General features: G+C 48.6%; 1 long non-coding RNA gene across 1 annotated transcript; it reads left to right on the top strand.

The window, feature by feature from the left end:
- Positions 1-540: 540 nt before the first annotated feature.
- On the top strand, positions 541-22,798 carry LOC144580505 (uncharacterized). Its single transcript, XR_013530066.1, has 6 exons — positions 541-747; positions 9,168-9,280; positions 14,883-15,156; positions 16,697-17,009; positions 17,545-18,053; positions 20,914-22,798. It is a non-coding gene; the product is annotated as an uncharacterized LOC144580505 (long non-coding RNA).
- Positions 22,799-23,375: the final 577 nt, after the last annotated feature.

The raw sequence follows: 23,375 nt of genomic DNA, 5'->3' as shown, positions 1-23,375 counted from the left end.
GGGAACCCTCACTCAGTTTGGAAGGCAGTGTTGTGATGTTTGTGAGGCACTCCCTGCGGTCAGGCACCAGGCAGAGTGCTGAGCCTGTGATCTCACAAACAGAGTAACGAAGGGCACTTCAGATGGGGACATGGAGGGGAGGAGAGGTTGTGACTCCCCCAAGGGCATGCATCAGTGAGTAGTGGAGCTGTGTCTCATACAGGCATTCAATTCCAGAGCCCGAGTTTGCAGGGCACCTGGCGTCTGCTCATTGCCACCACTGACATTGAACATGAGATGCAGGGCCCATGTGCAGGATGAAGGAGTGTCAACAGTAGTGCAGGGTTTTGGGGCCGAGCTGGGCCGTGTTAAGCTAAATGACTAAATCTACACATCACATTTATGGTCAGCAGTGGACTGCAGAGCACCCTAGAATCCCTCCTGAAGTTCTAACAGCTGTTTTCCAAGCAAAAGAAAGGACAGGCATGCCTGTTTGTAGTTGTGTTTTAGTGCTTGTGACTCATCTGCAGCGTCTGTTCCTCATAAGAGCACTTTTCCAAACAGGATTTATGAAGAGGTGACCCGAATTTAAAGACAGTGTTGGATGCAAACCGATTTGCCAGCAATTGCGTCACCATCAAGTGAAATACGTACAGATGGGATTCGCGTCTGAAAAACCAAGGCAAGAGGCCGTGGAAGGGACGGAGGTGGAACAGGACTGGACCAGAACAGGGCAAGTGGTAGTTGCTGAGTACTGGGCAAATGGAGGTTGGTTATACTATTTCCTTTACTTTCATATATTTTATTTTTTCTGTAATAAAAACAAATTAAAATCATCTGTCTTGATCTCATGGGGGGCCAATGTTGCTGGGTTTTAGAGTGGGGCAGGAAGCTCTGTAATTGCAGAAAAAGGCTGGGGATGGTGGTGCACGCCTGTAATCCCAGGACTTTGGGAGGCCGAGGCAGATGGATCACGAGGTCAAGAGATCGAGACCATCCCAGCCAACATGGTGCAATCCTGTATCTGCTAAAAATACAAAAATTAGCTGGGCGTGGTGGCACGTGCTGGTAGTCCCAGCTACTTGGGAGGCTGAGGCAGAAGAATCACTTGAACCCAGGAGGCAGAGGTGGCCGTGAGCCGAAATCGTGCCGCTGCACTCCAGCCTGGGTGACAGAGCAAGACTCCATCTCAAAACAACAAACAAATGGAAAAACAAAACACGAAACACCTCACAAACACCGAGAGGAAGGGAAGGGAATCCTGGACATTTAAAGCAACAAAGAAACTCAATATGGTCTTGTCTCCTCCTCTCAACTTACAGCGAGAAACTGAAGACCAGGGAGGGTGAGGGGCTTACTCAGCTGGCACAGTCATGTCAGTGGTAGCACCAGGCTAGATTTCCCGACCGACATAGACCACTGGTCCTTTTTAAAACCATGTCATGCAGCAGAAAAACCTAATTTAGTGTTTGCTGTTTGTCTTGCTCCAGTTGGGCTGCCAAAACAAAGTACCATTGACTCAGTGGCTTGTAAACAGCAGACGATTGTTTTCTTACAGATTTGGCGGCTGGAAGTCCGGGATCAGGTGTCAGCATGGGGAGTTCTCTTCCTGGCTGGGGGTTTCCATCTTGTCATGTCCTCACTTAGCAGAAAAAGCTCTCCAGGGTCCCTTTTATAAGGGCACTCATCCCATCGTAGGATGCCACCCTCATGGCGGAATCATCTTCCACCAAGCCCCACCCCTCCACACACACCATCACATTGGGGGTTAGGATTTCAACATAGGAATTGTGGGGACACAAACATTCAGTCCAAAGCGCTGTGAAGTCAGTAAGACAGGCAGGCAAGTGAGTCTCGTGCAGCATACCTTGGTAAAAAGGTGAGCAGCACGGCAAACCCCCTGGACATTCCACGTATCCAATATCTGCTTTGTGATGAGAGCTTCTAGGTAGTGAGCTGGAATTTTTCATTGTCTTAGGATGTTTTGGGATTTGCTGACATATCTGTAGATGCTGTGACTGTACACAGGAGTCACACCTCTGCATCTTTTCAGACACCTCAGATGGTGGCAGGTGACATGACTAACACCCCACTGGAGGTGTTTTGAGAAGATGGGATTTGATATGAGGCATGAGGTGCTTCCAGAATCACTGGAAAAGCAGGCAGTGTTTTCCACACTGGGCTTCCAGAAACGACTCTGGGAGCAGTGTAGGACTGGCACCAAAGAGCTGTAAACCGGTGAGAGGCAGAAGGTTGCCACTGGAACTGCTGGGTTCAAGAATGCAAGCAAGCCGGGCGCAGTGGCTTATGCCTGTAATCCCAGCGCTTTGGGAGACCAAGACCAGCCTGGGCAACATAGGGAGACCCTGTCTCTAAAAACAAACAAACAAACAGAACTAGCAGGTGTGGTGGCAAGTGCCTGTAGTCCCAGCCACTTGAGAGGCTGAGGTGGGAGAATTGCTTGAGCCCAGGAGATTGAGGCTGCAGTGAGCCATGATCACCCTGCTGTACTCCAGCCTGGGCAACAGAGTGAGACTTTATCTCAAATAATAATAATAATGAATAAAATGAAAAATAACACAAACAACTCTGGCTGCAATCCGGGGTCAGGAAGGCTCCATTCACTGTTCCTTGGCACCCCAAGGTGCCTGGATGCTGGAATGCTACCACAGAAAACCTCGAGTTTCCATGACGCGACACCGGCTGGTCTCTGCCCCAGGTCTCCTGTGCCTGTGTCTTGTTGGCTGAATCTCATTCACCTCCAGCCCCTTGGTGACAAGGGAGCCTGGAAATTTTGTTTTTAATTCACTTTCTAGACTAAGAAGACACATCCAAAAAGGGACTGATTGCGCCACTGCAACCCAGCCTGGGTGACAAATTAGCTGGAGCAGTCAGCCGCTGTCTCCCTGCGCCTCATCCACTTCATATCTCCAGTACCTAGCACAGTACCAGGCACACACTATACTTCAAAAGGAAGCATTAGCCTGCATTCATATTCAACAGTGCATCCGTCTATCTATTGTCTATTCATTCAACAGACATGTAGTTAGCACCAGGCATCGCCCTCATGGTTAACGAGGACCTGTCATTCTGAGTGGAAGAGGCAGGCAATAAACAGCATGAATGGGCAAGTCCACAGGAAAGATGGTTTCAAACAGAGCTAAGTACAATGAAGAAGGTAAACCAGGTAAGGAGGGAGAGAGTGATGGCAGGAGGAACACACCTGCCCTGCTGTCATTCGAGCCAAGGCTTGCATCATAAAGACTCAGACAGGAAACAATGCAGAAGAGTGTCCTAGACAGAAGGCATAGTGCATGCAAAGGCCCTGGAGTCATAGCAATGTGGTGTCTTCCAGGATCTGGGAGGAGGCCAGTGTGCTGGGATTGGGGGAGCAGAAATCTGAGAAAGCAGAGAAGATGAAAAGTAGGGGTGGGAAGAGTGGGCAGGGCTGTGGTGATCCTGCCAGGCTGGCAAGCCAGGAAAAGCATGCATTTTATTTTAAAAGGGAAGGTTAAGCACTGAGGTGTATGAATGAGAATGACATACTCTGTTGGTGGTTTAGAGACCATGTCTGCAAACTGTCTGACGCTTCTTATCTGGATGATGAGGTCTTGGACTCCTTCCCTTGAGTTGGGCAGGCCTTTGAGGTCTTTTGGATGGCTATACTGGCAGAAATGACATAGCGTGACTGTCAAGGTCAGGTGAGCAGAGAAGCTTCTGCTTGGGCCCTTCTTCAGGAAGCACACCTTGGGAGCTGCCTTGTAGGGAGTCCAGCTATCCTGAAGCCCCCATACAGGAAAGCCCATGTGGAGGTAATACAGAAAGGTAATAGAGAGTTCCAGAAGCCTCTGCCACTCTAGCCTCTGCTGTTTGGGTATTCCCAGCCCAGGTGCCAAACAGGGAAGGGAAGAAGCCTTCAGATGACTTCAGTCCAGCCCTCCTTGAGGACTGAGTACATGAGAGATCCTGAGCCAGAGCCATCCAGCCTTGCTTCTCCCAGAATTCCTGACCCACGGGAACTGTGAGAAGTAATATAAGTCTGCTGTTTAAAGCCACTGTGTTTTGGCATGATTTGTTACGTGGTCACAGATAGCCAGAAAAAAATTTGATTTATATTTTGGGTAGACTTTTTCTTGAAACATCGCATACATACAGAGAAGTCCATATATTGGCTCAATGAGCTTTCTCAAAGGAAATACTCTCTGGGCAGTGTGCAGATCCAGACACATCATCTCCATCCTCCGAAAGCCCCCTCCTGTCACCGCCACCCACAGGTCACTCATCTTCTGACTTGGAGCCACAGAGAGAGTCCTGCCTCGTTTTGAACACGGTGTAAATGGGATCATGCAGAATGTGCTTGGCTTCTTTCACCCTGTGCTGTGTTTGTGAGAATCACCCAGATTGCTGCATGGAGCGGTAGTTTTTTCCTTTTCACCACCATGCAGTATTCCACTGTTGGGACACAGGCTGTTTATTCCTTTTACTGTTGAGGGAAACAGTTCTTTAGAGTTGGAGACCATCAGCAGCAGCGCTGCTATGCGTATTCTAGGATGTCTCTTGGCAATCTTCTGTTTCAGCTCTAACGTGTGTAACAATAGACCGTCCTAGAATTGAGTCCTTAAAACAATAACCATTTTCTTTTTCCTCAGATCTGGTGCATGGGATGGGCTCAGCTGGGCAGTTCTTCTGTTTCATGTGATGGTGCCAGGGCTGCAGTCATTCAGAGGCCCAACTGGGCTGAGGGTTCAAGGTGCCTCACTCATGTGGACGTCAGTGGTGCTGGCTGCTGTGGGGAGCTCTGCTGGATTTTTGAGCAGAGCTCCTCAGCTCACCTCTCTGTATCCTCACCATGTGGCTTAGGCTTCTCACAATACAGGGGCTGGATTCTAAGAGGAGGGAAGTAGAAGCTTCCAGCCTTCTTAAGACCAGGGTTCAGATGCCCCAGGCCATCACTCTGTTGACCGGAGCATTTACAGGCCAGCTCAGTGATTTTTCCACCTCTGGGCAGGAGCGGTGGCAGGTGCTAGAGGTAGGGGTAGCATTGTTGGGGACCATTTTTGGAGCTATGTGCCAAGGAGTAAATTGCTGGGCTGCATTCTACCTGAGGAAGTACACTGTGCTTGCTTGTGGAGAGTGGGTTGTGTGCTTGGCGTCCAACAGGATTTAAGAATCAGCTCTGAGCCCTGCTTCCCTTGCCCCCCGGCCTGTGCATTAGTGCTCTCTGTGGTGAGAGCACTGAGCCATTGTGAATCAAAGCCTCTCCCTCTGCCTGCATACCGACATGCCAGAGGAGCTGACTTGATTTTGGTCCTAGGCTCCTGCCTGTGGGTTGGATTCCAGGGGCACTCCCCATCCACAAACCAGACTGTGGCAGGTGCAGCGCCTCCATGGAAATGGCCCACCGTTCACCCTAAAGACAGGTCCTGCTGTTCAGCAACAATGGGAGTGATGTGGTGACAGCTCCTCACCTTTGTCCAGCATGAAACCATTTGCTAATTTCTTTTCGGCACACAGTCCCATAGCCAGTCACGTCGCCATGACAGCCCCTCAAAGCACCTTTTGGTTTGCAGTTGTGTAGCTCAGAAGTAGGAGCCTGCACAGCTTCGGGACTTCACAGGAGGAATACACTTTCTGCTTCGAAAAGTTGCTTATGGGAATATCCTGCAACCTGCTGCTCTGAGCCTGTGCACTTCGGTTTTTCCCCACGGGTGCTATGTATGAGGATATTCATCAGCATGTGGTTTGGGGAAGCCTAGCACTGAAGGCCACTGAGTTCGTCCTTTCCAGGGGAGTGGGTAAGAGCCCCACAGTGCATGCATAGGAGGGAATCCTATGCAGCAATGAAAAGCACTGAAGGAAAGGTATGTTCTGTTTCCTTCACTAGGAATGTTCATACTCACATATTCACTACGTATGTTCTGATGCCTGGTGAGTTAGGTATCACTAGCCAGTGGCTCTGGCGTACTCACAGCAGTTGGTACTCAGGCTTCTAAATGGACCCTTCCCTCCTCCACCTGTTTCTGGGGACTACACTTTGTGAAGCAGAGGGGCAACCATTTATGCAGCAAGCCCCATTTCCTGACTAATTACCTTTGAGGATGTAAACACAGAAGTCAGAAGTCTCCCTTGGCCAGGCTCCGTGGCTCACGGCTGTAATCCCAGCCCTCTGGGGGGCTGAGGCAGGTGGATCATGAGGTCAGGAGTTTGAGACTAGTCTGGCCAATATAGTGGAACCCCATCTCTAGTAAAACTATAAAAATTAGCCAAGCATGGTGGCATGCGCCTATAGTCCCAGCTACTCGGGAGGCTGAGGCAGGAGAATTTCTTGAACCTGGGAAGCAGAGGTTGTAGAGAGCCGAGATCGTGCCACTGCACTCCAGCCTGGGTGATAGGGTAAGACTCTGTCTCAAAAACAAAAACAAAACAAAACTAGGGTAGAGGCACTAGAGCACCACAGATACAAACTCAGACTCTGAAGGTCAGTGCCCGGGTTCAAATCCAAGCCCCCTTGCCAACTGACCATGAGTCCTCCAGGTCACCTGACTTCCGTGTTTACATCCTCAAAGGTTAGTAGTCAGGAAATGGGGCTTGCTGCATGGACGGTTGCCACTCTGCTTCCCAAAGTGTAGTCCCCAGAAACAGGTGGAGGGCGGAAGGGTCCATTTAGAAGCCTGAGTACCAACTGCTGTGAGTACGCCAGAGCCACTGGCTAGTGATACCTAACTCAGACTTGGTGGGACAGCAGAGCTAGGGTGACCATTACATTCTAGGACAGAACAGATGCCTGTTGTCCTGGCTTTTTATCCAGCTTAGACAAAGATGGGCAAATAAAGTAATTAGAAAATGATAGAGACTTACCCAGAGAAAGGGCACAGACAGAGGCACAAACAGAAGGCCACGTGATGGTGGAGGCAGAAATTGGAGAAATGCCTTTGCAAGCTGGAGAGTGCCCAGGATGCTTGCAACCCTGGGAGCGTGAACCTGGAACTCTCTCCCTTAGAGATTTTAGGAGCCAGCCTGACATCCCCTTTTGGAGCTCTGGCCTCTAGAACTGCACAAGAAAACGCTTCTGCTGTAGGGGACATCTGGTTGGTGGTCATTTGTAATGGCAGCCACAGAAAAGGAATGCAGATTTAGGCATCTAATTTTCATATATAGATGTGCATGTACATTTGTTAAATAAAAGATAAAGCATCGTAACTCAATGGGCAACGGTACCACTGGTTACACTGTGTTGGTTAAATATGACGGATATCACCCACACATTTTATGTGCTGATAATGGGGAAAATCCAGGACTACTAGGGTTTCTCTTGTTTTAATTATTTTATTCTTTTAAACAACAATGTGGCTAAAGCAAACAGATTATTTTTTTTCATGAAACAAACAGAAAGGGTTCAATGCACTGAAATGATCAACCGTTCCCACCAGCTTGGAGACAGGGCTGAGGCTGCAGGCAGTGATGTGTGTGGTGTGCATCTGTGGGGTTTGGGGTTTTGCTTATTTGGAGGGATGGGAGTAGGAGCCTTTCCGAGAAGTGCACACCCATGAGAAGTGCACTGTTCCTGCGCCACAGTGCTGGCTCTCTGCTGACTGGTTCATGGTGCAATCTGGGTTTAGGGGCAGCTTTGCTGCAGGCAGGAGCCTCGACCCTTTGGAATAAGATTCCACTCCTGAGACCCCATCCGTCCTTGAGACTCAGGACATGCCAGCTGGAACCTGCAACCCTTCTGTGTCAAGCAAACAGCACTCGTGCCTTTGAAATTCCCGTGTTCCCAGCACACCTGCACTTGGGAACGCTGTTCTCAGTATTCTCTGTGTGCTTATATATTTGCTCCTCCAGAGTTCCAGCAGGCCAGACTATTGTCATCCTCATTCTACATGGGAAACTGAGGCACAGAGAGGTAAAGTCACTTTCCCACTGTAGCACATATAGGATTAGAACTCCAGAGCTTTACCATCCAGCTGAAGGAGGAGGAAGGGGGCTTAGCAGCCTGGAAAGGGGGCTGGCCCACTGAGCTCGCCCTTGGCTTCATCTCCACCTGTACTTGGCGGGCTCCTTTTCCCCTTTCCACCTTCCTGGGCTTCAGTTCAAGGGCCATTTCCTCAGAAGGGCCGTCCCCACTCCAGGGTGCCCTCCCCACCCTCGTGCTCCTCATTGTGCTCTCTGCCTGGTACTCTACTTGCCACTGAAGTTACCTGCTTCCTTAGTGTCCAGTGCCCCTCTGGTCAGGGTCCTGCGGGCAGGGAATCTTCTCTCTTGTTCCCAGAGGTCATTGCCTCCGCAGCCCTTAGCAGAGTGCTGGCTCCCAGGTCCTGGGTCTGCATCCTCGTGGACCAAGCACGCAATGCCAGTGGAGACACATGGGACTTGGGCCCCGACCTCAGCTGCTGACATTTACGTCCACGTATGGAGTGCCAGCCACATCATGTTTAACCCTCAGTGGGAACAAGACATTTGCCCCATTTCACTGTGAGAAGAGGCCAAGTCACCTTGCCCAGGTCACACAGCAAAAGGTGAATCAAGAGTCAGGCACCCTTGACTCTTGAGCCCCAGGCTGCAGCCTGGCCTGAGGGCTGGGAAGACTTCAGGAAATTCCAAGGGAACAGTTACTATTTTTGTTAGGAGTCAATAGCCATGAGACCAGGTTGCTGGACGCCTGGGATCTTGCCACCTGGACGTTTAGACAGAGGTTCCAGAAATGAGGCAACAGCGTGAAGTCACCCCACAAATGCAGGGTCATCCAAGCAGGACACCACATGAGAGGGAGGTGGGTCCTTCCCCTGCCTCAGCCTGCAAGAACAGGACAGCAGGGCAGAGGAATGAAGAATCCCCATCCAAGGGCTCTGCGGAACTTCCACTCCAAACCCGAGCCCTCTCCTTGGGCCTCTGGTGAGCACATGTGCATGGGACACTGGAGCCCTATTTTTTTAAGCCACGGTGGTCAGGTCTCTCCTACAGCAGCTGCAAGCACTTGGTAACTAACACGTTGCTTGAATGTCTGATTCCTTTTGCATTTCCCTGAGAGGCAGCAGTTCACCCCGGGAAGGATTAGGATGTTATCGTTGGAATGCAGAGAGAAATGATCTGATTTCCAAAACAGGCTGTTTGAGTCTGTGTTATCCCAAAAGCCCCGATGTCTTGAGGAGACAGTCCTGCATTCTGACCACCTGCCTTTTCCACAGCAGGAGTCAAGACCTCTGCAGCAGGTTGTGGAGTTTTACAGAACACGCCAAGTAGAGGAATCCATGCCTGCACCTGTAACGGGGATCCTTCAGAAGGGAAGGCTGAGAAGAGCAAGGTGAGGCTGGGTGGGTGTGGCTGGGCAGGGTGAGGCTGGTGCTCTCAGGGTTGAACCTCAACGGGGTAGATGCAATCTGAGAACTCAGGGGCGTCTGAAGACTGTGGGACCACCAAGCAACTACCCTGGACTACTCATCCACGCTTTTTACATAGAGCCACACTCTCCTCTGCAGGAGGAGACAAAAATGTCTGAGATGGCAGAGAAAAATAGTCACCGTGGTGCGGGAGAGTGCCCTGGGGTGGCCAAAGAAAATTAACACCACAAACTTGGTGGCTTAAAACAACAGAAAGTTATTTTCTTATAGTCCTGGGGGCCAGAGCCTGAAAGCAAGCTGTCAGCAGGGCTCTATTTTCTCTGGAGTCTCCAGCGTGGCTCCTTCCTGCCTCCTCCCACTCCTGGTGGCTCCAGGCACTCCTGGGCTTGCGCAGCCTTGCACCAGTCTCTGTCTCTGTGTCTTCCTCTTCTCTCTCATATAAGGGCACTGTCATAGGACTCAGGAATCTCCCCAAACAGGATGATCTCATGTTGAGATGCCTGACTTATAATATGTGCGAAGACTCCTTTCGCAAAAGACCTCATGCACAGGCTCAGGGTTAGGATGTGGCCATCTCTTCTTGGTGAGGAGTGGTGAGTGAAGGCTCCCATTCAGCCCACTACACCCAGCAATAGCTGTTCCATACCCTGCAGCTGCACTGAGATGACAGAGGCTGTTGTAGGAAATTCTTCCATTTTCTTTTCCTGGAAAGCAAAACTAGTGCAGGAGGAGAAGAGGAAAGAATAGGAGACATATCTGGAGTATGGGCTTGGCTGCTACCGTGCAGATCCAGAACAGCACAGATCTGAGTGAGAGGAAACATTCACAGCACTCCAGGTGTGCAGTGTGCAGGGCTGAGTGGTAGTCCCCTGTGCCAGAGATCTGAAATCTCTGTCTTTCTGGTTCCTCTGCCAACCAAAGAGAGAGCTGTCCATGGCTAATGATGAGGCTGGTGCACACTGGCACGGTTGAGAGGCTCCTCCTGGTGCCATGTATTCTAATTGCCTGTGCTCTATTGGTTGTTCAATATTTGGGCTGTCACCCCTGGTATATCCCTTCCCTTGAGGGCATGACCCAGAAATTATACCCATCACTTCCTCTTCCACTCACACCCCATTGGCCAGCATTTGGTCATATGACCACACTAGCTGCAAGGGAATCTGGGAGATGTAGCCATTTGCCTGGCAGAAAATTCTAATAATGGATATTAGGGAAATGGATAACTGGGTGATAACAAACATTCTCTGTGAAGGAGGGGTCCGGCTTTCTGGGACTAGGCTCAGCATCTCCCGATTCTTCCACTGACTGGGAGATTGCTGGAGAAAAGCTGAAGGGTCTTTGCCTGGAAAAGCCCTAGATCTTTCGGGGGCCTGAATTCATAGAGAAATGCTTGCCACAGTGCCCTGCACCAAAGTGTACAATCGATGCAAAAAAAAAGCCAGGGGCAGTGACTCATGCCTGTAATCCTAGCACTTTGGGAGGTTGAGGTGGGCGGGTCAGAAGGCGAGACCAGCCTGATCAACGTGGTGAAACCCCATATCTACTAAAAATGCAAAAGAAATTTTTTTGTGGGGGGACCAGGCTCAGCATCTCTTATTTGCCACTCAGCAAGTAAGAGTATGTGCTAAGGGCCAGACCATGTGCTAACTGTGCCAGGCATCATCTCTGCACCTCAGCAGTGTGTGATATTTCGGATAGACAGACACAGACACAATGATATCATGCTAAACTGCTATGCTAAAAATAATGTGAATTGGCCAATAAGGATATGAAATTAGGTCCAGCCTCACTAGGACTGTTGAGAAAATGTGAATACTCATGCCCCAGACACCTTTTCTGGTGTATATATCTAAAGGAACTGAAAATGGGGCACAGCTTGGTGGCTCGCACCTGCAGTCTTACCTGCTCAGGAGGCTGTGGAGGGAGGATCTTTTGTGCCCAGGAGTTCATTGCTGTAGTGGGCTGTGATCACACCACTTCATTGCAGCCTGGATGAAGGAGATAATCCATTGCTTAAAAAAAAAAAAAAAAACAAGAAACGAAAAGACAGAAACTGAATCTCGAAGAGATATTTGCACACTTCTATTCACAGCAGCCCAGAGGTGGAGGCGACCCAAGTATCCACTGATGGATGAATGGGGAAACAAAAGGAGGTAACATTTTTCACCCACTGGACTAAATCTATTATTGCTGAGAGCATCAGCAGCTGGACTCTCCAGGCTGAGTCACTTGGGAACAACCTTAGCATTTTAAATGCACGACTCTTGTGATACAGCCGTGTCTCATGAGAAAGTTTTGAGAAAGGAAAGGAGGTGACGAGTTGGCTTAAATGAGACATGGAACCCCTTAGCACTCTGCCCAGCAACCAGCTAGCACTCAAGAAGCGGCATAGAACTTTATCATTCCAACAGTGATGAGAAGACCTCCCCTCACACCTCCCACCCAGCTTAGTCATAGGAGTGGTATTAGCAATCAGGGTTTCCAGAGAAACAGAACACATACACACACGCGCGCGCACACACACACACACACCCCTAGGTTCACATGGCTGTGGATGCTGGCAAGTCTGAAATCCACAGGGAAGGCCAGCAGGCTGGAAAACCAGGCAGAAGCTGATGCTGCAGTCCTGAAGCAGAATTCCTCCATCCCAGGAATACCTTGGATTTTGCTTATCAGGCCTCCACCTGATTGGGTGAAGCCACCCACACTGTCAAGGGTAACCTGCTTCCCTTAAAGCTGACTGACGGAAGAGGTTAAGCACATCCACCACGTACCTTGGCAGCAACATTTAGATGAGCATTTGATTGAATCACTGGCACTAGAGCCTGTCCACACTGACACATAAACCTGCCCATGGCAGGGGCCAAGGTCAGATCACACTGTGCCTGACTGAGTCCCTCTTCCCTGCAGGCCCAGGCTCTGCCTGATTCTGCTTTTGGGCCCAGCCTTGTAGCACCACCACGTAGGGATATACTGAGGTGCTGACTTTAAAGTTTTTGTTGTTCTCTAGGTCTGAGCTTATCAATGGGACAAAAAGTCAGAGCCTTGGCCCTTTGCTGGCCTTTCAGCCACCTGGCAAGCTCACAGGTGGACAGCCTCCTCCAAAGAGTGGCACCTTGCCATGGGTGAAAGAAGGGCAGGAAGGGAGGATGAGCATAGCAACACCTACTGGGCATTTATTATGCACCAAAGGGATGGGCACAGTGGCTCACACCTGTAATCCTAGCACTTTGGGAGAGCTGGATCACAGCTCTCCCAAAGAGAGAGAGGATCACAAGGTCAGGAGTTCGAGACCAGCCTGGCTAACATGGTGAAACCCCTCTCAACTAAAAATACAAACAAATTAGCTGGTGTGGTGACAGGTACCTGTAATCCCAGCTACTCATGAGGCTGAGACAGAATAATTGCTTGAAACCAGAAGGTGGAGGTCACAGTGAGCTGACATTGCACCACTGCACTCCAGCCTGGTCAACAAGAAACTCTGTCTGAAAAAAATAAATAAAATAATACATAAATAAATATTGTGCACGAAGGGCCTTTAACCCACTCCTGAGTATTAACTTCTTTAAGTATACAGTTAGATACGATTACATTATTACACCCATTTTACAGATGAGAACCTGAAGACCCCCAAAGGTCAGGTAACTTGCTCAGGTTTTCATGGCTAGAACAGGGAGGGCCAGGATTTGAACGCATGCCCTCTGGCTCTATCTACATTCTGTTCTCTTGATCCCAGAGTACATACCATCATATGTCACTATCTGTCCCTGTGTCAGCCTTGGGGCTGACAGCTGGGTGCAGGACACACACCCGGGAGCCTTCGCCTCAACCCTGAATTCCTCTTTTGACAAATGGAAACCTCCTTCCACTCTTGCTGATGCATCTTCTTAACCAGAGCATAATAGGATCCCCATGTCTTTTCTCTGGAATGTTGGGAGAATTTGTGTCTGTCAAATGCTTTGGAGAAATGTGAAAAGAATGTTTAAAATGTCAGATCCATTTTTTAGAAAAAATCAATTGTAGGTTTGCCTTTGGGTTAACCCTCAGACAACATAAAATCTCAAATTTTCATCGCTGGAGTGAATGAACATAATTACTCTCTTAGGTTTTCAGTGATCACTCAATTGCCCGGGATTTTAGATTCAAATTCCAAGCAGTAGAGAACTGCGATCTTGGAGAGAATTCTGGAGAAATGCTGCACAGGCACAGGTCTATTCCGAGGCAGGGCCCTGGCCTTGGAGCCAGCAGAAACTTTGCAAGTGGCATTTGCAGTCACAGCAATTCTGACAGCTCCTCTGGAGGGGTCTGGTAACTAGACTCTGCAAACTGTAAGAAATTAGCTCTGACCACAGACCATCTGACAGACCCGTATTTAATAATACTTCCCAAATGTGTGAAGCACTTAGTTTCAGAATAACAGGAAGAATGGAATCGCCTGGAACTACAGATTTGAGATTTGTTCTGGCCGTCACACCCTTTTGGGAGCCTTGCTCCTCTGGCGGCCAAGAGGGGTGGCCGAGGCCTGGTGCTGCTCCCCTGTGGCCCCCGCGCCAGGGCTGGCCTGTCTTGGGGAAGGGTGACATTGAGGCTCTGTGCCCTGCACCCTTGGCTTTCTCGAGGCAGAGGTCGGGTCTGCCTGGGGAAGGAGCCCACTTGCCAACTTGGGCCTGGAAACGTGAGTCTCCACAGATTCCACCAGGCCATGGGGACGGCTGCAAAATTGCTCCCTTCCTTCTCAGCTGCTCCTGGACAGCTCCAGGAGGCCTTTCCAACAAGAGAGCATTGTGCCCCATTGGAGCCCTCCCCTGTCACAAAGGGGGCCTTTCACGGCTTCGATTGGGGAGGGTGGGGACCTCGAGGCTTGCTCATTAAGCAGCTCCGGGCACAGTGGCTGTGGCTCCAGCTACTGCTACCTGGTACGGGCCCTCCTTGGAGACAGACCCTTTATTTGACTTCCAACAGGGAGCTCTCCTGAAGGAGGCCAAGTTGTTTGCGGGGAAGAGAAGTGGTTGCCTACTTACCAAACAGATGATACAAAAGGCTCACATATCCCTTCCGGAATAAGGACTGTGGAGGGATAGATGGGCTTATGGTGTGAATGGTTTTCAGAAGGATATGCAAGAGATTGACAACGCTGGTTGCATCTGGGGAGCTGGGTAGTGTGCAGAAAGAACAGGAGGGAAAGAAACTTACACTCTGTCCTTGCAGACCTAGGCATATTGGACTACGTGAACAAATATCTAATTCAAAAATATCCTCACCCTGCAAAAGGCTAAATATATACTCCCCTCTCAGAGATGGAGGGTGGGTAGGGATAGGAAGTCCTGCTGGCTGCCCCTGGAGGCTGGGCATGGCACTTGTATGTGTGTGTGTGTGTGTGTGTGTGTGTGCGTGCGCCTGTATGTGTGTGAGAGAGAAGATCTAAAATGTAATTGCTTTCAGTGGAATATGGCCCCACTGTGTAATTAAACCAAGGGAGCCGTCAGCTCCCAGAGTTTAAGCGACTTCATGAGCATTTGATGATTATGCCCCTCTCCTTGCATAAAAGTGCTGCTTCTATTTTAGCCATGCAGAATGATTCCCAGACCAGGATGAAGGGTCACCTTCCCTGCCTACCTCGGCCTGAGGCTCCCTCCAGCTGGCAGTCCCAGAAGGCTGGGCTTCTAGTCGGTGCTGGGAGGGGCGATCAAAGAAGAGAAACTCCAGGAACCTCTGCCACCGCCTCGGCCAGAGAGACAGCGTCGCAGCTCTGGGTTTGTCTGGACTGCCCGGGCCACTGTGTGCTGTGTCATCCAAGGACTCCAGAGCTCGGCTGAGCCCGTCTTCTATTGCTGGAGGCGTAAGTGTCCCTGCTCTTTCATCACCACTCCCCTGGGGTTTCTTCTGTGACCCACGGATGCTTTGGAAGAGTGTTCCTTAATTTCCAAGTCTCTTGGGATTTTTTCCTAGATATTTTCTTGCCGATTTCTAACTTAATTCCATTGCGGTCGGGGAACATACTCTGGACGTCTAGTCCTCTGCGATGGATTACAAGTCTGTTTATGGTCCAGCATGCGGTCCGTCTTGAGGAATGTTTCCCACGCACTCACGGCGAGTGAGTTCGCGATTGTCGAGCGAGCATTCTGTACGTTCTGTGATGTCAACGTGCTTGCAAGTGTTGCTCCAGCCTTTCATATTTTTACTGATTTCCCTTGCCTAGTTTGATCAATACTGAGAGCAGGATTTTAGCATCTCCAGTTATGATGCTTGATTTCTTAGTTTCTCCTTTTTTACTATAAAATTTTGCTTTATGATATTTTCAGACTCTGTTATTAGGAATATACACGTTTACCTATTCACATAGGTTAATGTACATACACATGTATATTTATTAATTATAACATTAACAAATCTACTTAAATTTATTAACATACAGTAATATGCATTAATTGATGCATATTAATACACAAATATGCATTTATATATTAATGTATGCTGATATACATTATACATTTATATAAATATAAAATATTTAATATTAACTATAACATTAATAAATTGTTTTATTGATATCTAATCAATAATGTAACATGGATGGAAATTATGTATGCATCATATATACATGATATATATGTACATACACTGCACAGACACATGTGTAGAAAGAGCTCACTCCCATCTCTGTGCTCCATTTACTCCATGTTAGTATCTCCTCCTCTCTGCCCGCTTCCTGGATAACCACTTCTATTCTTCTGGGACCACTCTATGCACATGAGAGAAAATGCAACTGCAGTGGACCCTGAACGATGTGGGTTTGAACTGGTTCAACATGGGTTTGAATCCACGTATCCATTTACATGTGAATTTTTTTCAACCAAACAAGGATGGAAATACAATGTTCATGGATGCACACACAGAGGGCTGACTGTTGGTATCGTGGGTTCCACAGGGCCAGCTGCAGGACTAGAATATGCACAGATTTGATATATTCAGGGGTCCCGGAACCAAGTCTCCAAGTACAGCAAGGGATGTCTGTATGTATATTATTCCTCCTACACGAAAGTTAGTGCATCATACACACCCTTTTGCTTCCTCCTAGCAATATACCTTGGTACTCCTTCCCTATCAGCCCCCAAAGAGCTTCCTCCATCTTGGTGGCAGCTGTGTGAAATTTATACCATTTATTTAACCAAGCTTTGGCTGGTCACACACGCTGGCTGTTACATCGTGCAGCCTCTGTCTGTCCCACCTTCTAGATCCCCACCACCCTGCTTTTCTTGTCCCCACACCACACCCCAACCCAGGAGCCAGTCAGGTAAAGGGAGGACCCTTTATCTTTAAGAAGGTGGAGCAAGAGGATGGTGGTAAGCAGTTATCCTTTGACATTTTCCTTCTTTCAGGCACAGATGCCTTGGCATTGTGTTTGCTGCATGCAGCTGTGCCCTGCAGCCACTGTGCAATGCTCGCGTAAGGAGCCCTTCTCTGCACATACCCTGACACTGTGATGGCATCTCGCAGCCACTGCTTCTACCCAAGGCACTGCAGTCTAGTGGTCAGAAGCCCGAAGCCCAGCTCTGCCAGTAACGTACTGTGTGCTCTTACGTAATCACTTTGCTTCAGGAAAGTGGAATAGTCACAGCTAAGCCACGCACCCAGCACTACTAATGAGAGCATCGCATATTTAGCCTTATTTACTTAAAACAACATTTTGAGGTGGGTCACACGATTTTCTCCATTGTGTCTTTCTGAGTCACAGAGAGGTTAAGTAACTTGTGCCTGGTCACGCAGCTCAGCAGAACTAAGATTCAATCTTAACAATCTGGCTCTAGGTTATTACGAGGGTTACGTGTATCGGGGTCAGAAGGCCCTTGGACAAGGACCCAGTACATAGCATGTGCTCATTAAAGCTTAGCTGTTGTCGTTAGGACTTGCCTAAGGAATTGGGATATGGCTGGTCTTGACTAGGTGGGGAGGAGGAAAGACTGAAAAATACCACTCACACTTAGAAAAGTCAAAGATCCCAGTTTACTCTGTCACTTTTTTAAAAGCTCTGTATTCACGGGAGAGGAGGAGGAAGAGCAGTTCCCACTGGGATCAGGTGGGAAGTGAGCCCAGGTCACCCTGTTATTACAAGCCCCGCCCGAGGAGCCTGGCTTCCCGTCCGGCCTCCGGGATCAGGCTAGCGCGGGGCTCTGTCAACGCGAAATGTGCAAATGATTTGGCGTCCCCCCCCTTGCTTTTCTTGCAGCAAACAGAGAAGCAAAGAAGTTAGCAAGCTTGTTTTGGCAGAAGAAAAAACACAAAATGCCCAACCACAGATTCTCAAAAATGTTGCTAAGCACTAATTTTGCTAACATGTTAGACAGCCCTCGGATCTAGGCAATCTTGTTCCTCGGCTGGGAAGAGTTCCCGCAGGCCATGTGATCCCAAATCCACCCTAGGGATAATGAGAAAATCAGTTCCGGCCTTCCCTGGCCTTCCAGCCAAGCTGAACCAGGGCATCCCCTGGTGCTTCAGCCCAGGGCCCACCCGAAGGATGCTCGCTGGCCTGCAGAGGCCTCAGCCCTGCCCTCCCGGGCTCAGGTATGACCCAGAGGTTTCCATGATCTCAAAATAATTGATCAGACAAAGACTCACTGCGTAGGTCAAAGTCACAGCACCAGAAAGCCAACTGGAAGATGAAGACAGGCTCCTTGTGGCCACAGTCCCCTGGTCCTTCCAGGTCAGCGTCTTCATCAAAACAGGCTCAGTACTGAGGTAAGAAGAACATCGCTGTTAAGAAGGTAATGAGTCACAAATGCTATTTTGATGGTTTTCTTTGAAAGAAATACACATAACCAAACCAATTTTAATTAAAGATCTTGTCTTTGTAATCAGGCAGCCACAAATGAAGGCAAAACTGCTTTCATGTGGCGTCATATACACAGAGCCGAACTCGTTTTCCCATAAAAGGGCAGGTTCTTTTTTTTTTCAAATAAGAAAATAGTTTGTTCCTCACAATACGGGGGATGCAACAGAAAGCTGTCTTTCGCAAAGTATAAAATTGCAAATCCTCCCGTGGAAGCCATGTGTTGATGCTAAACCAGTGCCAACATTTGCCAAATGAGCATGCCAGCCGGGATTATCCTACCCTTGGAGATTAGACATGTGATCCTGATTTTTAAGTGAACAACGCAGCCCAAGACCAAATAAACATACCTACAAGCACATCGAAAACTCAAATGGTGAGAAGTGATCGTAACACACCCCGGTGTGTATGTTTGAGGAAGAATCAATGTGAACATGGAAACTGATGTTTTGAGTTTTGGTTTTAAAACTACAACAGAACTGAAATAGCGCTCCTAACTATGTCCACTGAAACCAGTGAGGAGATAATCATTTTCAGTTAAATATGCATGTAATTTAATAACCCACAGAAGGCAAATGCATTTGAGGTGGCCTGAACACAGCCAGGAGTTCTTGCTTAGCGGCAGTGTTGAATCCTGCCTTTATTAGAGAAAGTCGCCCTGTGACCCACTGTACCCAGAGGCCATCCTGAAGACTACTCCCCCATCACGCCGCACTGACTGGACTCCTATTCAAGCATTTTCATGCAAGTGACTGTCTCTCTTTTTTTTTTTTTTTTGAGATGGAGTCTTGCTCTGTCGCCCAGGCTGGAGTGCAGTGGCATGATCTCGGCTCACTGCAACTTCCGCCTCCTGGGTTCAAGTGATTCTTCTGTCTCAGCCTCCGAGAAGCTGGAACTACAGGTGCATGCCACCACACCCAGCTAAGTTTTGTATTTTTAGTAGAGACTGCGTTTCACCATATCAGCCAGGCTAGTCTCGAACTCCTGACCTCGTGATCCACCTGCTTTGGTTTCCCAAAGTGCTGGGATTACAAGCGTGAGCCACCGTGCCTGGCTGACTGACCATCTTATAAAGATCTTAAAAGTACTGAACTTTATTTTCTGGTCATAACCAGAGCACATGACGGGACAATAGAATATACGAGTGAAATTCTAAATGCAAGGTAGCTCTTATTCTGTGAGTGACAAAACGCAGTCAGCAGACGAACCTGGCAGGAGGCATTGGTGCTCTAATGCTGGGCAGCACTAGCCACCTGCCTGGACTGCGAATATCTGTTGCGTCCTTCCCGTATCTGGTCTGTTCTCATGTTTGATTAGATCCTGGTGGTGAGAATAGCAAAATCATCTCTCATTACTATCCCATTTGGGGAGGGCATGAGTTGAGTCAGAGAGCGTTACCCTTTCTGCACTATGCACTTTATAGACCGGAAGTGTCCCCATGGGGAATCCAGAGCCACACGTCCTCATTGGTTGCAAGGTTCAGTGTCCAGTATCTACTGCCATGATCATTCTCATTCTTACATCCGCAGAGCTTCACAGAATTCTAACAGCCCAGGTCAAAGTGGAGGTTTTGGACTCAGAGAGGGCTAGATTCCACCTCTGACATCAGCTGTGGGACTGTTTTTCCATCTGGAAAATGGAGACAACAGTATCACCTACCTCATGCTGTTGGTAGGATTATTAAACAGGATTTTGACTGTAAAACCCTTAGCCTGCTCCCTGCACAGGCTGTGTGTGCTCAGTGAACTGTGGCTCCGTTCCGTGCTGACTTCACCATCAGGGAAGGCAGAGGACTCTAACATTTGCATACTAAGTCCTTTTCTGATTTATAAGCAGGGATTTAATTTTAATTTTTTTTTTTTTTTTGAGACAGATTCTCACTCTGTGGCCTGAGCTGAAGTGCAGTGGTGTCATAATGGCTCTCTGCAGCCTTGACCTCCCAGGCTCTAGCCATCCTCCTGCCTCAGCCTTCTGAGTAGCTGGGACTGCAGGTGTGCACCACCATGCCTGGCTAATTTTTGTATTTTTTGTACAGATAGTCACTATGTTGCCCAGGCTGGCCTTGAACTACTGGGCTCAAGGGATCTGCCCACCTCAGTCCACCAAACTGCTGGGATTACAGGTGTGAGCCATTGTACCCCACCATATAAGCAGTTTTAAAAACGCTAGAAGCTTTAGTCACAGAGTTACCATATGACACAGCAATTCCACTCCTCGGTATCTACCCAACAGAATGGAAAACATACGCCCACAGGAAACCTTGTCATAAATGTTCAAAGCAGCTTTATCTACGATGTTTAAAAAGGAGAAACTCCCCAAATGCCCATCAGCAGGTTCAGGGATAAGCAAGTTGTGGTCTTTGCACACGTGGAATATTATTCAGTCATAAAAAAGAATGTGGCACTGATCCACGGCTACAACATGGGTGGAAGGCTTCACTGGGAGTGCAGGCAGCCAGACGCAAAAGCGTGAATGCTGTCTGATCCCACTCGCATGAGGTGTCTATTCAGGAGACAGAAAGTAGATTTAGGGTTATCGGGGGTGGGGGAGGAGGAGATGAGGAGCTTTCATTGTTAAATGTTTACGGAGTTTCTGTCTGGGATGATGGAAATGTTTTGGAACTAGATGGCGGTGATGGTTAGAAAGCATTGTGAATGCAATTAATGCCACTCCATTTTACACTTAAAAATGGCTAACTGGCAAATTACATATATATATGTTTTATCACAAGTGTTTGTTTTGTTAATGAGCTGTGATTTTCCTTTTTAGGACGGACAAGCCAGTGTTCTTGTGGTGGCTGAACACACACTTCAGCTCCTCTCACCTTATGGCCAAGCTGCTTCATTGTCTGAAACACAAACACAGCATCTGTCAGAGCCAAGGGGGCACCTGGGAGCCGGGTTTCCAGAACCCCTAGCCTGGGTGTTTCATACTGACCACACCCCAAGGAACCTGTATAGAGCTGCCCGCTTACACACATGGACCATGACCACTGTTCTTCAGGAATACGGACTCTTGCACACCTGGCATGGTTTTGTGAGTGGAGGCATCTCTGCACAGAAATCTTACTGTTATGCCTGTCCGACCCTGGTCTCCTCTCTCCAGTCTCCTGTGCCCACATTCCAGGCTGTTCTAGGCACTCCTTTCTGGGATGCCTGGGAGCATCTTGAGACCTCACTGGATGCAGGCCTGCTGAGATGCTCTGGCCGTGTGGGTGGTCTGCTTGGCCTCGGGATGGGCCCTCCCCACAGACTGAGCAGGCATTGCAGGCATGGTGAGGTCTGCTGGTGGCTGCCACCAGTCATGCTTTTAGTATTTTTTTTTTCAACAATACATTTTAAAAATGTTTGCATAACTCTAGGTTCACAAAAAAAATTGAGCAGAAAGTATAGAGGTTCCACATGCTCCTTTCCCAATCGCCCCGTCTTCTAGTTTTCTCTATTATTTATATCTTGTGGCACTTTTGTTACAAGTGATGAGCCAATATTAATAGGTTATTATCCACTGAAGCCCACAGCTTACCTCAGGGTTGGCTCTTGGGTCTGCACATTCCGTGGGTCTGGACAAACATGAACACATGTATCCCAGCCAGCCATGGTGGCTCACACCTATAGTCTCAGCACTTTGGGAGGCTGAGGCAGGCAGATCACCTGAGGTCAGGAGTTTGAGACCAGCCTGCCCAACATGGTGAAACCCCCATCTCTACTAGAAATACCAAAAAATGAGCCAGGCATGGTGGTGCATGACTGCCATCCCAGTTACCCTGGAGGCTGAGGCATCGGGAGGTGGAGATTGCAGTGAGCTGAGATGGCGCTATTACACTCCAGTCTGGGTGACAGAGTAAGACTCTGTCTCCAGAAAAGAAAAAAAGACATGTGTCCCCATCAGAGTATCATACAGAGTAGTTTCGCCACCCTGAAAACACTCTGTGGTCTTCCTATTCACCCCTCCCCTCAGCCCCAGAGACCACTGATCTTTTGACCATCTCCGTGGTTTTGCCTTTTCCGGAATATCATGTGGTCGGAATCATGCACCATGTAGCCTCTGCAGATGGGCTTCTTTCACTGAGCAACACGTGCTGATGGTTCCTCCGTGTCTTTTCAAGGCTTGATGCCAAACTGCCTTCCAAAGTGGCTGCAGCGTTTTGCATTCCCACCATCAGTGAATGAGAGTTCCAGTTGCTCCCCATCCTCACCAGCATTTGGTGTCATCATTGTTTTGGATTTTAGCCATTTCATAGGTGTGCAGATGTATCTCCTTATTTTAATCTAATAAACATCTTATTGAAGAAGAATGCACAAGCAGAAATGTTCACAGATGAAAAGGAATAGCTTTTTCAGCAGCTACCCACTGGATACAGCCCTGTGTCCAGCACCCAGGCCAAGAAACAGACACTAGCAGGGTCCAGTGACCCCCTCAGGACCCATATAGAACCACTTCCAATAATTCATTCTTGTCTTAGGTAATTTGCCTCAGGAAAGGAGAGAGAGAGAGAGAGATCAAAAGACAGAGGGTCTCACAGAATGAATGAAGAAACTAAGGAATAACAAAGCAGAAATGTCAGCTCTTTATGGTTGCATTTATTACAAATAATTCTGGAAACATGTTATTTACACAGAAATAAAAACAGAGATGTGTTGATTCCGTTTGATGACAATGGGGCCCCCTGAGGCAATGGATTCATTTATTTGTATGAAGGCTAATCTGATAAGAATGATTCCCCGGAGCCATGCGCAAGATAAGGATTCGGAGTTGCTGGTGCTCTTTTGGCATCTGGCCAGGACCTCCCGGCCAGTGTCACTGGATGCACCAGCCGTCTAGCCCAACACCCAGCCTGCCATGGGATGGCCTCATCTTGGCTCCTCGTCTTCAGCTGTTCTTTGGGTACTTGCTGGCATTCTGAAGGGGACAGTCTGAATCTAGGGAGAGGAGGGGTCTTAACATCTGGCTGAGGATTATGTCAACCATGGGGGCAGGAGGACATGACAAGTCATCCAGTCCTGAGCCAAGCTGAGAAGTGTCTCAGCAAGGCCAAGGTGACGGGTGAATTTCTGCAGGTGCAAATTTTCAAGGAGCCTAGAATCAGGTTTTTACTAGTTTATAAAGTCAGAAGTCTAGGCCAGGCATGGTGGCTGATGCCTATAATCCCAGCACTTTGGGAAGCCGAGCCTGGTGGATCACTTGGGGTCAGGAGTTTGAGACCAGCCTGGCCAACAGGGTGAAACTCCTTT

Source organism: Callithrix jacchus, chromosome 20, assembly GCF_049354715.1.
Source record: "Callithrix jacchus isolate 240 chromosome 20, calJac240_pri, whole genome shotgun sequence".
NCBI classification, from domain to species: Eukaryota; Metazoa; Chordata; class Mammalia; order Primates; family Cebidae; genus Callithrix; species Callithrix jacchus.
Note: the sequence above shows the minus strand (reverse complement) of the source record. Positions and strands in the feature narration are given on the sequence as shown.